The 16,553-nt window shown below is 44.4% G+C and overlaps 1 protein-coding gene across 2 annotated transcripts in view; it reads right to left on the bottom strand.

Moving 5' to 3' along the window:
- Window positions 1-16,553, bottom strand: part of tmprss9 (transmembrane serine protease 9) — a 63,077-nt gene extending 46,524 nt beyond the window's left edge. For both annotated transcript variants that reach the window (XM_078198794.1, XM_078198793.1), the window contains exon 1: window positions 16,447-16,553. The gene's annotated coding sequence lies outside the window, so the exon portion shown is untranslated. The remainder of the gene's footprint in view (window positions 1-16,446) is intronic.

Below are 16,553 nucleotides of genomic sequence, written 5' to 3' on the forward strand. Positions count from 1 at the left end.
GAGGAGGAACTACTTCTCGCAGAGGGTGGTGAATTTGTGGAACTTGCTGCCCCATAGCTCATTGGAGTCTGAATCATTGAATGGCTTCAAGAGGGAGATAGATATATTTCTAATAAAGAAAAGGAAAGAGGGATATGGGGAACAGGTGGGGAGGTGGATTTGAGACCAGGGAGAGATCAGCCATGATCTGATTGAATGGCAGAATAGGCTCAAAGGGCTGAATTCTGCTCCTAATTCCTATGTTCCTGTGTTCCAACATCCAGTAGTGGATGAGCAAAAATTAAATTTTGGGAAGTTGGAAGCCATTGTCTTCAGGTCCCGCTGCAAACTCTATTTCCTAAATACCAACTCTATCCCTCTCCCTGGCAATTGTCTGAGACTCATTTAGACCAGTCATAACTGTGGGTATTGTATTTGATTAAGAAATGAGCCTCCAACCACATATCTGCACCATCACCAAGACCGTGATTCCATGCCTTTGTCACCTCTCGGCCAACCTCCCACATAACACTTTCCACTTTCCAAAACTCTGATGCATGTATCTTAACTTGCACCATGCCCACTTACCATCACCAGTATACTCACTGACCTACGTTAACACCCTAATTTATACTACTATACTCCTTATACTGTACTAGGCTACTATACTTCTTATACACCTATGACTGTGTGGCCAAACTCCCCTCCAATTCAATTTTCAGGTTTGCTGACAACACCACCGTAGTGGGTCGGATCTCAAACAATGACGAGACAGAGTGCAGGAATGAGATAGAGAATCTGGTGAAACTGGTGCGATGACAAGAATCTCTCCCTCAATGTCAGCAAAATGAAGGAGATTGTTATTGACTTCAGCAAGCATAGTGGAGAACATGCCCCTGTCTACATCAAGGGGGACAAAGTAGAAATGGTCGAGAGCTTCAAACTTTTAGCTGTCCAGATCACCAACAACCTGTCCTGGTTCCCCCATGCCGACACTATAGTTAAGAAAGCCCACCAATGCCTCTACTTCCTCAGAAGACGAAGGAAATTTAGCATGTCAGCTATAACTCTCACCAACCTTTACAGATGCACCATAGAAAGCATTCTTTCTGGTTGTATCACAGCTTGGTATGGCTCCTGCTCTGCCCAAGACCGCAAAGAACTACAAAAGGTCGTGAATGTAGCCCAATCCATCACGCAAACCAACCTCCCATCCATTGACTCTGTCTACACTTCCCGCTGCCTCGGCAAAGCAGCCAACATACTTAAGGACCCCATGCACCCCGGACATTCCCTCTTCCACCTTCTTCCGTCGGGAGAAAGATACAAAAGTCTGAGGTCATGTACCAACCAACTCAAGAACAGCTTCTTCCCAGCTGCCATCAGACTTTTGAATGGACTTACCTTGCATTAAGCTGATCTTTCTCTACACCCTAGCTATGACTGTAACACAACATTCTGCATTATCTCCTTTCCTTCTCTATGAACGGTATGCTTTGTCTGTATAGCAAGAAACAATACTTTTCACTATATACTAATACATGTGACAATAATAAATCAAATCAAATCATTTGAGGCAAAGCTTCAATTTTTAAATACTCTCATCCGTGTTTTCAAATCCCTCACCTCCCACTATCTTTGTAAGCTTCTCCAGCTCTGCAACTCTCTGAGATCTCTGGCACCCTCCAATTCTGGTCTCTTGTGGATCAGCCTTGGATCTTCAGGTAAGCGTTCTCCAAGGCGGCCTTCACAACACACGACAGCGCAGAGTCGCTGAGCAGAAACTGACAGCCAAGTTCCGCACCCATGAGGATGGCCTAAACCGGGATGTTGGATTTATGTCACATTATCAGTAACCCCCACAGCTCGCCACAGCTTTCCCCCTGATCTTGCATAATATCACTAGCTGTTCTGTCTGGAGACAATACACATCTCTTTAACCTGTGTTTAATGTTTCCTCCACCCACATTATCTGTACCTTTTAAGACCTGGCTGGCTGTAGAGATTTGCATTCTAATTAGTATTCTGTAACTTGATTTCTGTGTCTGTGTGCTGTTGGAGAACAGATAACTACTCCACCTGACGAAGGGGCATCGCTCCGAAAGCTTATGGTATTTGCTACCAAATAAACCTGTTGGACTTTAACCTGGGGTTGTGAGACTTCTTACTCTTGTGGATCCCCAGTTTTAATCACCCCACTATTGGCAGCCATATTTCAGTTGCCTGGGTCCTAAGTGTTGGGATCCCCTCCATGAGACTCTTCACCTTTAAGACACTTCTTGAAACCTACCTGTTTGACCAGGTTTTTGATAATCAGTTCTAATATCTCTTATGTGGCTCGGTGTCAAATTATGTTTGGCAATGCTCCTGTGAAGTGCCTTGGGACATTGTATTACTTTAATGGTCCTACATAAATGCAAGTTGAGAAGAAGGGTAAATACTCACGGGGAGATGGTGGAGTAGTGGTGATGTCACTGGATGAGTAATCCAGAGGCCCAGGCTAATGCCGTGGGAACATGAGTTCAAATCCCACCACGGCAGCCGGTGGAATTTAAATTCAATTAATAAATCTCGAATATAAAGCTAGTCTCAGTAATAGTAACTGATCAGTAATCACAGATTGTTATAAAAACTGATCTGTTTCATTAATGTCTTTAGGGAAGGAAATCTGACATCCTTACCCGGTCTTGCCTACATGTGACTCCAGACCCACAGCAATGTGGGTGACTCTTAATGGCCAAGGAAGCCACTCAGTTCAAGGGCAATTGCTGGCCTTGCCAGTAATGCCCACATCCCATGAAAGAATAAAGAAACAAATGTAGTTGTGTCAGAGGAGATTCCAGATATAGGGAGGGACAAGTCCATGAAGGGGTTTGAACGCTATGATTAGAATTTTAAGTCTATGGGCCTGGGGAGCTGTCAACCACTGTGACCAGTGAGCACAGGGGTGATGGGTGAGCAAAGCCTGATGCGGGACCAGGCAGGCGCAGCAGAGTATATGCATAAGCTGAAGTTTATTTTGTGGGTCAAAGTTAGGAGGCCAGTCAGTAGAGTGTTGGAATAATAAAGTCTTGAGGTGACAAAGGAACGGAAGAGGATTTCAGACGCAGAAGAGCTGAGGAAGAGCAGAGGTGGAAGTTGGTGATCTTTATAATGAAGAGGGTTGGAAACTCAAATTGGTTGAGAAGAACTCGGTTCAGTTTGAGACAGTGGCATGGGGAGGCCACGGAGATAGACACTAGAAGAATTGTCATTCAACTCATTTAGAACCACTGACAGACCTGAATTTCTAAAGTGAAAACTGGACATGAAGATGTGATCAAGCAGAACTCCATTTCGTGTGCCTCATGACAGAAAACAAGTGATTATCAGCTGTACAGAATAATACTAAAGTTACACCCCATTCTCATAAATAGCACCAATTTACAGATTATTGAACTCGCTTCCAACCCTCCAGCAGTCCAGGCACATTGTTCATTTTTACATTAAACAAACTACAATCGTAGTAAATTTAAAGCAAAACACTGCGGATGCTGGAAATCTGAAACAAAAACTGAAAATGCTGGAAATACTCAGCGGGTCTGGCAGCGATTGTGGAGAGATTAAATGTTTCAAGTTGAATATCATTTAACTCCAGAAAACTCTTCTGAAAGGTGGCACGGTGGCACAATGATTATCACTGCTGCCTTTCAGAGCCAGGGACTCGGCTTCAATTCCGGCCTCGAGTCACTGTCTGTGTGGAGTTTGCACGTTCTCCCTGTGTCTGCGTGGGTTTCCTCCGGGTGCTCCGGTTTCCTCCCACAGTCCAAAGATGTGTTAGTTAGGTTGATTGGTTATGTTAAAATTGCCCCTTAGTGTCAGGGGGATTAGCAGGACAGGACTTACTCAATTAATGGTAGGGTGTTGGGGAGAGTTACAGAACAAAGAGATCTAGGGGTACATGTTCATAGCTCCTTGAAAGTGGAGTCACAGGTGGACAGGGTGGTGAAGAAGGCATTCGGCGTGCTGGTTTCATTGGTCAGTAAGAAGTCTCACAACACCAGGTTAAAGTCCAACAGGTTTATTTGGTAGCAAATACCATAAGCTTTCAGAGCACTGCTCCTTCGTCAGATGGAGTGGAAATCTGCTCTCAAACAGTGCAAACAGACAGAATCAAGTTGCAGAATACTGATTAGAATCCGAAAGCTTATGGTATTTGCTACCAAATAAACCTGTTGGACTTTAACCTGGTGTTGTGAGACTTCTTACTGTGTTCACCCCAGTCCAATGCCGGCATCTCCACTTCATTGGTCAGAACATTGAAAACAGGAGTTGGGAGGTCTTGTTGAAGTTGTACAAGACATTGGTAAGGCCACACTTGGAATATTGTGTACAGTTTTCGTCACCCTATTATAGAAAGGATGTCATTAAACTAGAAAGAGTGCAGAAAAGATTTACTCGGATGCTACCTGGACTTGATGGTCTGAGTTATTAGGAGAGGTTGGATAGACTGGGACTTTTTTCCCTGGAGCGAGGGAGACTTAGGGGTGATCTTATAGAGGTCTACAAAATAATGAGGGGCATAGGTCAGCTAGATAGTCAACATCTTTCCCCAAAGGTAGGGGAGTCTAAAACTAGAGGGCATAGGTTTAAGGGGATAGATACAAAAGCGTCCAGAGGCGCAATTTTTTCACTCAGAGCGTGGTGTGTGTCCGGAACGAGCTGCCAGAGGTAGTAGTAGAGGCGGATACAATTTTGTCTTTTAAAAAGCATTTGGACAGTTACATGGGTAAGATTGGTATAGAGAACAGACGTTGGAGTGTGGCGATGAGGGAAATTTCACAGTAACATCATTGCAGTGTTAATGTAAGCCTTACTTGTGACTAATAAATAAGCTTTAAAAAAATGCGGGCAATTGGGACTAGCTTAGTGGTTAAAAAAAAGGGTGGCATGGACAAGTTGGGTTGAAGGGCCTGTTTCCATGCTGTAAACTTCTATGACTCTATGACTCTAACATTGACACTACAAAATAATACTAACCCAATACTGTCAGTGACTATGATTTTATTGACACTAACTCGACTGGTCTCACACCGTCACTGCCCAATCTGCATTCATCCAAACATTCCTTCAAGACACTGTGCAGTATTGTTGCTCACAGTTTGTACATTCACATGAAGAAACTTCCTTCAACAACAGGGTGAGGAGAAAGCTGATATTTTTCAACAATCTGCCCTTACAGGTTTGTGTCACCCCTGAGCTGGGGCCCAGCACATGAGGGTTCGTGACTCTTAACGTGTTCCAATTCGCCACTCAATAACATTTCATTTTAATCTAGTATTTGCATTTGCAGTACTTCCTCATTGACACTTCCTCTAGACATAAACCTTTCTTTGTCTTTTAGACAAGTCTTCAATCTTCCCTCTATTAGATCATCCAGCCCCACCCCTCCCAAGCTGAGTTTAAGAGGAGCTACCCTCACATATTATCCCAATCTCCTTCACATGTTTTCAAATTTGTCTTTTTCAAACAGTATTCTAGATTTCTTTTTAAACTGTTATGGATTCTGGTTTTCTTTCAGATAGGCCACACAATGTGTAAAACAATTACTCTACTCTTGCCCTTTATTCTTTTGGTGATGATTTTAAATCAATGCCATTTAGATATTGGCTCACAAATGCAATGGAATTATTTTTTATTTGCCTGTTTTATCAAAGGCTCTAAGAGGAGGTGAGGTGAGGAGAAATGTCTTCACTCAGAGGGTGGTGAACGTGTGGAATTCACTACCACAGAATGTAGTTGAGGCCAAAACGTTGTCTGGTTTCAAGAAGAAATTAGATATAGCTCTAGGAGCTAAAGGGATCAAGGGATATGGACAGGAATGGGGGGATTAGGACATTGAATTTGATGATCAGCCATGATCAAAATGAATGATGGAGCAAGCTCGAAGGGCCAAATGGCCTACTCCTGCTTCTGGTTTCTATGTTTCTATGTGTCTTTCTCTGGCTAAGACAGACCTTTAAATCCAGGTATAATTAGTTACGTCCAAGCCTCATCTTTCCTTTCCAGCTTAAGAATCATTCCTAACTTGAAGCAAAACACTGCGGTTTGATGAGAATCTGAAATAAAAGTAGAAAATGCCAGAAAACCTAGCAGATCTGGCAGCGTCTGAGGAGAGAGAAACACAACGTTAACATTTCGGGCCGAGGAAGTATTCCGATGAAAGGTCATCAACCTGAATTCATAGAATCCATACAGTGCAGAAGGAGCCCCTCGGCCCATCGAGTCTGCACTGACTTTCCAACAGAGCATCCCCCCCCCCCAGGTCCACCCCACCCTGCCCCATGCCCTCAATCCCATACATCCACCTCGCTAATCTCCCCAACCTACACATCTTTGGAGTGTGGGAGGAAACCGGAGCACCCGGAGGAAACCCACGCGGACACGGGGAGAACGTGCAAACTCCGCACAGACAGTCACCCGAGGCTGGAATCGAACCTGGGTCCCTGGCACTGTGAGGCAGCAGTGCTAACCACTGTCCCACCACCACCCTAAATTGTGCACTCTGTAGTTCTTACCACAGATGCTGTCAAGACTGCTGAGTATTTCCAGCAATATTTATTATTTATTTCTGCTATCTTGTTGTTAGGAAGGGAAACTGACATAAAAGATGAATGTGTTGCCCGTATCTCAAGCATGTTTTAGTTGCTGCCCATCCTCATCCTTGCTCAACAGTTCCAAGATTCTGCCTAGTACATAAATAAGGCAGGAAGGGAGCCAAGAAAATGACTGAAACGTCTCCAACGACCCAAAAAACATGTTCAACTCCAGGAAACACTGCCAGGAACAAGGCCTCTCGCAAAGACCTGCGGCCCGTTACACATTCTTCCACTGACACACCATTATAATGGATCCTGTGTGTACACCCAATTATATCTCTGGACGTAGATATCTGGCAGAAAAGTTTGCAATGCACTGCTGATGCTTCTTGGTTCAGTACCGACTACGATGCAACAGTGACCATAAGCCAGCTTCAAGGTGTGGTATGAGAAAGGCATCAGCAAGTTGGACAAACTTCTCCATCCGGGTCACGAAGTGCCCTTCCAGTAACTGACCAACCATTTTGGATCATTTAATATAACTGTTTCCACTAGCTCCACTGCATCCAGACTTGTGTCCTGTAAATTGCAGTGCAACTAACTCCATAACTCACACAGTAGCAAAACGTAGTGGATGCTGGAAATCTCCAGTCCTGGTGAAAGATCATTGATCTGAAACATTGACTCTGTCATGGATGCTGTCAGATCTTCTGAGCATTTCCTGTTTTTATTCTAATACCGAGAGGCACTCCAGTCAATACTATACAACTCAACATTAAATAGTATAGATAACCTAAGTGGTTAGCATTGCTGCCTCATACTACCAGGGACCCAGGTTCATTCCGGTCTTGGGTGACTGTGTGGAGTTTGCACGTTCTCCTTGTGTCTGCGTGGGTTTCCTCTGGGTGCTCCGGTTTCCTCCCACACTCCAAAGAAGTGCAGGTTAGGTGAATTGGTCATGCTAAATTGCCCCTTAGTGTCCCAAGATGTATAGGTTAGAGGGATCAGCGGGGTAAATGTGTGGGGTTACGGGGATAGGGTCTGGGCAAGATACCGTTGGAGAGTTGGTGCAGAGTTGATTGGCCAAATGGCCTCCTTCTGCACTGTAGGGATTCTATGAGGTGGAACTGTCATAGAATCATAGAATCCCTACAGTGCAGAAGGAGGCCATTCAGCCCATCGAGCCTGCACTGACAACAATCCCACCCAGGCCCTATCCCTGTAACCCCAAGTATTTACCCTGCTAATCCTCCTGGCACTAAGGGGCAATTTTGCATGGCCAATCAACCTAACCCGCGCATCTTTGGACTGTGGGAGGAAACCGGAGGACCCAGAGGAAACCCACGCAGACACGGGGAGAATGTGCAACTCCACACAGACAGTCACCTGAGGCTGGAATTGAACCCAGGTCCCTGGCGCTGTGAGACAGCAGTGCTAACCACTGCGCCACCGAGCAACCCCTGTATCCCAGCAAGAGTCAAGAGGTTTCACCCAGAAAGAGTCAGTGAAAGTGAGCACCAGGGAATTGTAGCCCAGCCTAAGTCAATGTTCTCAGGAAAGAATTTTGCAGAAAATGTCTTTAGTTCTGTTCCTGACAGTTGAAAATGGAACCACATCATTAGAGGGGATGTAAATATGCATTTTAAATAAAATTAGAAATTTAAAAATTATTCAAAGCTCAATTAATTGCACCAAATGGGAATAAAGGCATAGGCTGGCTTCAGGGTAAACCTGGTTACTTGTTTGTCACGATGAGATTGAACTATAAACTCAGGTTTGACCCTGTCCTCCTAATCCCGTGCCAGTACTCTAGGATGGGAGTGGGGGAAAGGGGGGGATGAGGAATAGGTCAGAGAACTGGGAAACAAAATCAAGATGTGGAGATGCCGGCGTTGGACTGGGGTAAACACAGTAAGAAGTTTAACAACACCAGGTTAAAGTCCAACAAGTTTATTTGGTAGCAAATTTGGTAGCTTTTGCTACCAAATAAACCTGTTGGACTTTAACCTGGTGTTGTTAAACAAAATCAAATCATTGCCGGGGGAAATGTAGGAGTAAGCTTATCTTTAAACTACCTCTCAGACTTCATGACAACAAAGCTGAGGTAAATAATTCATTCATGAAAGGTATCTGCTATGTAGACAGTTTCAAAAGTAGTTAGCTAATTGCTATCTGCCCGAGGGCAATTAGGGATGGGCAGTAAGAGATGGTCTAGCCAGCAACACCCTATACCAGGAATGAATACATTTAACAACTTTGTTTAGAGTTGTGGATACTTTGTACTCTGTTGGGACATATTGCCCAAGTGACCTTATGTTCTACTTAGTCTAAATTACATTTTGCTCATTATGCCCTGAGAGAATTCACAAAGAACTTCAGAAGATGATGCAAATGTGTTGTAGTGCTACAGACCAGCCGATGAATGGTATTTGATTCACCTGGACTGTACCTCCAGCTGACTTGTCCACTGCCTCTATTACTGCACACATTTCCTCAGGAGCATTGAAGAAGGAATGATAAGTGTTGTTTTTGGCTTTTTGAATACAACATTGTTTGTTACCCAACCCTCTCAGCATACACGGGGTAGACACAAAGAGAAGTTGGTTCATGATTTTGATCCAGTGAAAAACTGGGCCTAACCATCCAGGAAAGCTTACAGGATCAGTTGGTGGTCTTTGATGTCAGATAAGGCAGGAGTAGTGGTGCTGCATTCGGCTTCAGTGCTTCTGGGTTAGAGAATCTGATTTGATTTGATTTATTATTGTCACATGCATTAGCATACAGTAAAAAGTATTGTTTCTTGCGTGCTATACAGACAGAGCATACTGTTCATAGAGAAGGAAACGCGAGAGAGCAGAGTGTAGTTTTACAGTCATAGCTAGGGTGTAGAGAATGGAAAAGTAGCCAGGGTTTTGCCTTGTGATTATTATCCACTGACTGTCTTTATGAAACAAATCCTACACTCGCCTGATGAAGGGGCACTGCTCCGAAAGCTCGTGCTACCAAATAAACCTGTTGGACTTTAACCTGGTGCTGTGAGACTTCTTACTGTGTCTTTGAGAAGACACACCAGTTTCTAGGTGTTCAGATCACCAACAATCTGTCCTGGTCCCTCCATGCTGACTCTATAGTTAAGAAAGCCTACCAACATCTCTACTTTCTCAGAAGGCCAAGGAAATTCAGCATGTCCACTATGACTCTTACCAATCTTTACAGATGCACCACAGAAAGCATTCTTTCTGGATGCATCACAGCTTGGTATGGCTCCTGCTCTGACCAAGACCGCCAGAAACTATAAGAAGTGTGAATGTAGTCCAGCCCATCAGGCAAACCAGCCTCCCACCCATTGACTCTGTCTACACTTCCTGCTGTCTTGGGAAAGCAGCCAACATAATCAATGACCTCAAACACCCCGGACATTCTCTCTTCCACCTTTCTTCCGTCGGGAAAATTATACAAAAGTCTGAAAACATGTACCAACCGACTCAAGAACAGCTTCTTCCCTGCTGCCATCAGATTTTTGAATGGACCGACCAGCTATTCAGCTGATCTTTCTCTACACCCTAGCTATGACTGTAACACTACATTCTGCACCCTCTCTTTTCCTTCTCCCCATGTACTCTATGAACGGTATGTTTTGTCTGTAAAGCTCACAAGAAACAATACTTTTTACTGTATCCCAATACATGTGACAATAATAAATCAAATTAATTCACGTGTGTGTGTGTGTGTGTGTCTAGTGGTGTTAAACCTGGGTTTGAGTGAATGTTTTTACTGGACCAGGAAATTCCACAGAACACAAATTCAACACAAAAGAAAGAGGGAAACCTTTCTGGAAACTATTGATGAATCTAAAATATTAATAGATCTATATTTAAAAGTAGAATACTAAGAACAATGCAAGCTAATGGACTAATGATTGAAAATAATTCATCTACTTTCATTAGAACCATAGAACCATAGAAAATTACAGCTCAGAAACAGGCCTTTTGGCCCTTGTCTGTGCCGAACCATTTTTTGCCTAGTCCCACTTGCCTGCACTTGGACCATATCCCTCCACACCCCTCTCATCCATGAACCCGTCCAAGTTTTTCTTAAATGTTAAAAGTGACCCCGCATTTACCACTTTATCCGGCAGCTCATTCCACACTCCCACCACTCTCTGCGTGAAGAAGCCCCCCCTAATATTCCCTTTAAACTTTTCTCCTTTCACCCTTAAACCATGCCCTCTGGTTTTTTTCTCCCCTAGCCTCAGTGGAAAAAGCCTGCTTGCATTCACTCTATCTATACCCATCAAAATCTTATACACCTCTATCAAATCTCCCCTCATTCTTCTACACTCCAGGGAATAAAGTCCCAACCTATTCAATCTCTCTCTGTAACTCAGCTTCTCAAGTCCCGGCAACATCCTTGTGAACCTCCTCTGCACTCTTTATTTACATCCTTCCTGTAACTAGGTGACCAAAACTGTACACAATACTCTAAATTCAGCCTCACCAATGCCTTATATAACCTTACCATAACACTCCAACTTTTATACTCGATAAAGGCCAATGTACCAAAGGCACTCTTTATGACCCTATCCACCTGTGACGTCACTTTTAGGGAATTCTGTACCTGTATTCCCAGATCCCTCTGTTCAACTGCACTCTTCAGAGTCCTACCATTTACCCTGTACGTTCTACTTTGGTTTGTCCTTCCAAAGTGCAATATCTCACACTTGTCTGCGTTAAATTCCATTTGCCATTTTTCAGCCCATTTTTCTAGTTGGTCCAAATCCCTCTGCAAGCTTTGAAAACCTTCCTCACTGTCCACTACACCTCCAATCTTTGTATCATCAGCAAATTTGCTGATCCAATTTACCACATTATCATCCAGATCATTGATATAGATGACAAACAACAATGGACCCAACACCGATCCCTGCGGCACACCACTAGTCACAGGCCTCCACTCAGAGAAGCAATCCTCCACAACCACTCTCTGGCTTCTTCCATTGAGTCAGTGTCTAATCCAATTTACTACCTCCCCATGTATACCCAGCGACTGAACCTTCCTAACTAACTTCCCATGAGGGACCTTGTCAAAGGCCTTGCTGAAATCCAGGTAGACAACATCCACCGCCTTCCCTTCATCCACTTTCCTGGTAACCTCCTCGAAAAACTCTCATCGATTGGTCAAACATGACCTACCACGCACAAAGTCATGTTGACTCTCCCTAATAAGTCCCTGTCTATCCAAATATTTGTAGATCCTATCCCTTATCACACCTTCCAATAACTTGCCCACCACTGACGTCAAACTTACTGGCCTATAATTTCCCGGATTTCTTTTGGAACCTTTTTTAAACAACGGAACAACATGAGCCACCCTCCAATCATCTGGCACCTCCACCGTGAATACTGACATTTTAAATATGTCTGCCAGGGCCCCTACAAGTTCAACACTAGTTTCCCTCAAGGTCCGTGGGAATACCCTGTCCGGTCCTGGGGATTTATCCACTCTGATTTGGCTCAAGACAGCAAGCACCTCCTCCCCTTTAATCTGTAAAGGTTCCATGACCTCCCTACCTGTTTTCCCTATTTCCGTAGACTCCATGCCCGTTTCCTCAGTAAATACGGATGCAAAAAAACTATTTAGTATCTCCCCCATCTCTTTTGGTTCCATACACAGTCTACCACTCTGGTCTTCAAGAGGACCAATTTTATCCCTCACTATCCTTTTGCTCCTAACATACCTATCGAAGCTCTTTGGATTTTCCTTCACTCTGTCTGCCAAAGCAACCTCATGTCTTCTTTTAGCCCTCCTGATTTCCCTCTTAAGTAGCTTCTTGCACTTTTTATACTCCTCGAGCATCTGATGTGTTCCTTGCTGCCTGTACATTTCATACAACTCTCTCTTCCTCTTAATCAGTGTTCCAATCTCCCTCGAGAACCAAGGTTCCTTATTCCTATTTACTTTGCCTTTAATCCTGACAGGAACATACAAACTCTGCACTCTCAAAATTTCTCCTTTGAAGGCCTCCCACTTTCCATTTACATCCTTACCAGAGAACAGCCTGTGCCAATCCACACTTCCCAGATCCCTTCTCATTTCATCAAATTTGGCCTTTTTCCAGTTCAGAACTTCAACCCGAGGACCAGATCTATCCTTATCCACGATCAGGTTGAAACTAATGGCATTATGATCACTGGATCCAAAGTGTTCCCTCACACTCACATCCATCACCTGCCCTAGCTCATTTCCCAATAGAAGATCCAATATCGCATTCTCTCTCGTTGGCACCTCTATATACTGATGTAGAAAATTTTCCTGAACACATTTTACAAACTCTACCCCGTCTAAACCTTTAACAGTATGCGAGTCCCAATCTATATGTGGAAAATTAAAACCCCCTCCTACCACAACTTTGTGTTTCTTGCAGTTGTCAGCTATCTCTCCGCTGATTTGCTCCTCCAATTCTCGCTATTGGGTGTTCTATAATACAACCCCATTAATGTGGTCATACCTTTCCTGTTTCTCAGCTCCACCCATAGGGCCTCTGTAGACAAGCTCCCTAATCTATCCTGCCTGAGTACCGCTGTAACATTTTCCCTGACCAACAATGCCCCCCCCCCCCCCCCCCCCCCCACTTTTATCCCTCTGCCTCTATCCCGCCTGAAACATTGGAACCCTGGAACATTGAGCTGCCAGTCCTGCCCCTCCTGTAGCCAAGTTTCACTAATGGCTATAATGTCACATTTCCATGTGTCTATCCACGCCTTCAGCTCATCTGCCTTCCCCACAATACTCCTGGCATTGAAATAGACACACCTCAAAAGCAAGATAGAATCTTATGAGAGGTGATTAATTTAAAATGGATTATTTATCTTTATTGGGGATTATTAAATAAATAGCAGGTGTTGTTTAGCATTGCTAAGACATGTACCTGGAGGGTTGATCAGATGATATCTAATCATGTAAAATGCAATAGGGGAGGCGATGGCCTAGTGATATGATCACTAGACTATTAATCCAGAAAATCAGCTAATGTTCTGGGGACTAGGGTTCGAGTCCCACCACGGCGATGGTGGAATTTGAATTCAATTTTTAAAAAATATGGAATTAAGAATCTACTGATGACCATGAAACCATTGTCGATTGTCGTAAAAACCCATCTGGTTCACGAATGTCCTTTTGGGAAAGAAATCTGCCGTCCTTACCTGGTCTGACCTACATGTGACTCCAGAGCCACAGCAATGTGGTTGACTCTCAACTGCCCTCGGGCAACTAGGGATGGGCAATAAATGCTGGCCAGCCAGCGACGCCCATGTCCCAAGAATGAATAAAAAAAACCCTCACCCACAGTTCCCCAATGTATTATAAAAGTTGGGTCTACTGTTGGTCACTGCCTTTGCTCATGGTTTGTGCTAGCGGTTGTCATGAGAGACATTCTAAGAACTTGAAGGTTCACTCGCAAGTGAATGATAAATCAGAAGTTGTAGGAAAGTACGAATCAGAGCGGAAGGCGCAGAGACCAGTTTTGCTTTCAGCATAGAGATGATACAAGCAGAGAGAAGAACACATGGATGTATCTGGAAAGAACAAGTAAGTTGGGATGGCCACAGGAGTACTGACATTAGGGCTGGGGATAGTGGTCTTTAGGGTGATGAAAGGTTAGATGATAAGTTGTAGTGGAACTTGGAAATAAAGCTTATGGTCCATATGTGACAATGTGGTTCCACAATCATCCAAGTAAATACATCGGTGCAACAACAAGTTTTTTTTCTCTTTGTTCTAGTGCTCAAATGCTGAATCCACTGCGGTTTACCTACCACCGCAACAGGTCCACAGCAGACGCCATCTCCCTGGCCCTACACACAACCCTGGAACACCTAGATAACAAACACACAGACTGCTATTTATTGACTACAGCTCAGCCTTCAACGTAATTTTTCCTACAAAAAGCATCTCCAAACTCCGTAGCCTGCTACTCAGCTCCTCCCTCTGTGACTGGATCCTGAACCTCCTAACCCACAAACCGCAATCAGTAAGGATAGGCAACAACATCTCCTCCATGATCATCCTCAACACCGGTGCCCCACAAGGCTGTATCCTCAGCCCCTTATGATACTCCTTATACACTATGACTGTGTGGCCAAATTCCTCTCCAACTCGATTTTCACGTTTGCTGATGACACCACCATCGTGGGTCGGATCTCAAACAATGATGAGGCGGAGTACAGGAAAGAAATAGAGAATCTGGTGAGCTGGTAAGACGACAATAATCTCTCCCTCAATGTCGACAAAACAAAGGAGATAGTCATCAACTTCAGGAAGCGTAGTGGAGGACATGCCCCTGTCTATGTCAGCAGGGGCGAAGTGGAAATGGTTGAGAGCTTCAAGTTTCTATGCGTCCAGATCACCAACAACCTATCCAGATCCCTCCATGCCGACGCAATAGTTAAGAAAGCCCACCAACGCCTCTACTTTCTCAGGAGGCTAAGGAAATTTGGCATGTCCGCTACGATTCTCACCAACTTTTACAGATGCACCACAGAAAGCATCCTTTCTGGAAAAACAGCCAGCATAATCATGGGCCCCACGCACCCCAGACATTCTCTCTTCCACCTTCTTCCGTCAGGAAAAAGATAAAAGTCTGAGGGCACATATCAACCGACTCAAGAACAACTTCTTCCCTGCTGCCATCGGACTTTTGAATGGACCTACCTCGTATTCAGTTGATCTTTTTTTACACCCTAGCTATGACTGTAACACTACTTTCTGCACTCTCTCATTTCCTTATCTATGAATGGTATGCTTTGTCTGTACAGTGCGCAAGGAACAATACTTTTCACTGGATACCAATACATGTGACAATAATAAATCAAGTCAAAAAGGACAGGAGGCAGCTTGCTCGACTGTGGGGAGTGGAAGTGCTTTGAGTAGCGGCTCCATTTCAATGTGTCCTTTCTCCATCTTCCCTCTCATATCTCACCTGCATTTTCCTGCCAGCCAGTAGCTGGGGGCCCATGTTGCTAAATTCAGTAAAATGCTGCAAGGCAAGGTGGAGTTTTCTCTCAAAATTGGAATATAGGAATGAGGTGTCAGTCCGTGTGTGCAAGTCATTGGTGAGGTCCACTATTCACTCAGTGAATTGCCAAGTCTGATGCTTCATGAAGGTGGTTACTCTTTCTATGCCTGGAGACACCATTCCAAAGCCCTGAGACATCGTGGCACTCATGCTGGAGATGGACTCATAGAATCATAGAATCCCTACAGTAGAAGGAGGCCATTCGGACAATCAAGCCTGCACTGACAGCAATCCCACCCAGCCCCTATTTCCGTGACCCTATGTCTTTACCCTGTTAATCCCCCTGACACTAAGGGGTAATTTAACATGGCCAATCAACCTAACCTGTACATCTTTGGAGTGTGGGAGGAAACCGGAGCACCCGGAGGAAACCCACGCAGACACGGTGAGAATGTGCAAACTCCACACAGTGACCTGAGGCTGGAATTGAACCCGGGTCCCTGGAGCTGCGAGGCAGCAGTGCTAATTACTGTGCCACTGTGCCACCCACTCCTCCAACCTCTCTCCAATCATACACTATACTTCTGGAAAAAGCTGACAGAACCTCTCACACAAGATTAGAAAGGGCACCTGTGTGCCTTTGGGGCGGCATGGACAAGAAGGGATGAATGGCCCCCTTCTATACTGTATCATTTCTATGGTTCTAATGATTTTCTTCTATGACAGCCTCCGAGACTCAGCATCTGCATTCAGCTGAGCAGAACCTGAAGAATCCCGTGCCATCTGATGGCTCTCTCCACCAGCGTTCCTGCCTCCAGCATTTGCCCATGCTCATTTCTAAACTGCAATTCACGGTGTGACAACCCAACTCCCTACCTTGGAGTTTATATCTTAGCTTTGAGTGTGTACGAGTCTTGTGGTGATGCACCCTTAGAGACAGTGTTCTCTAAGGATGTCTTCATCTTCCCACAGGCGCCATTTCC

Source organism: Mustelus asterias, chromosome 26 (assembly GCF_964213995.1).
Source record: "Mustelus asterias chromosome 26, sMusAst1.hap1.1, whole genome shotgun sequence".
NCBI lineage: Eukaryota > Metazoa > Chordata > Chondrichthyes > Carcharhiniformes > Triakidae > Mustelus > Mustelus asterias.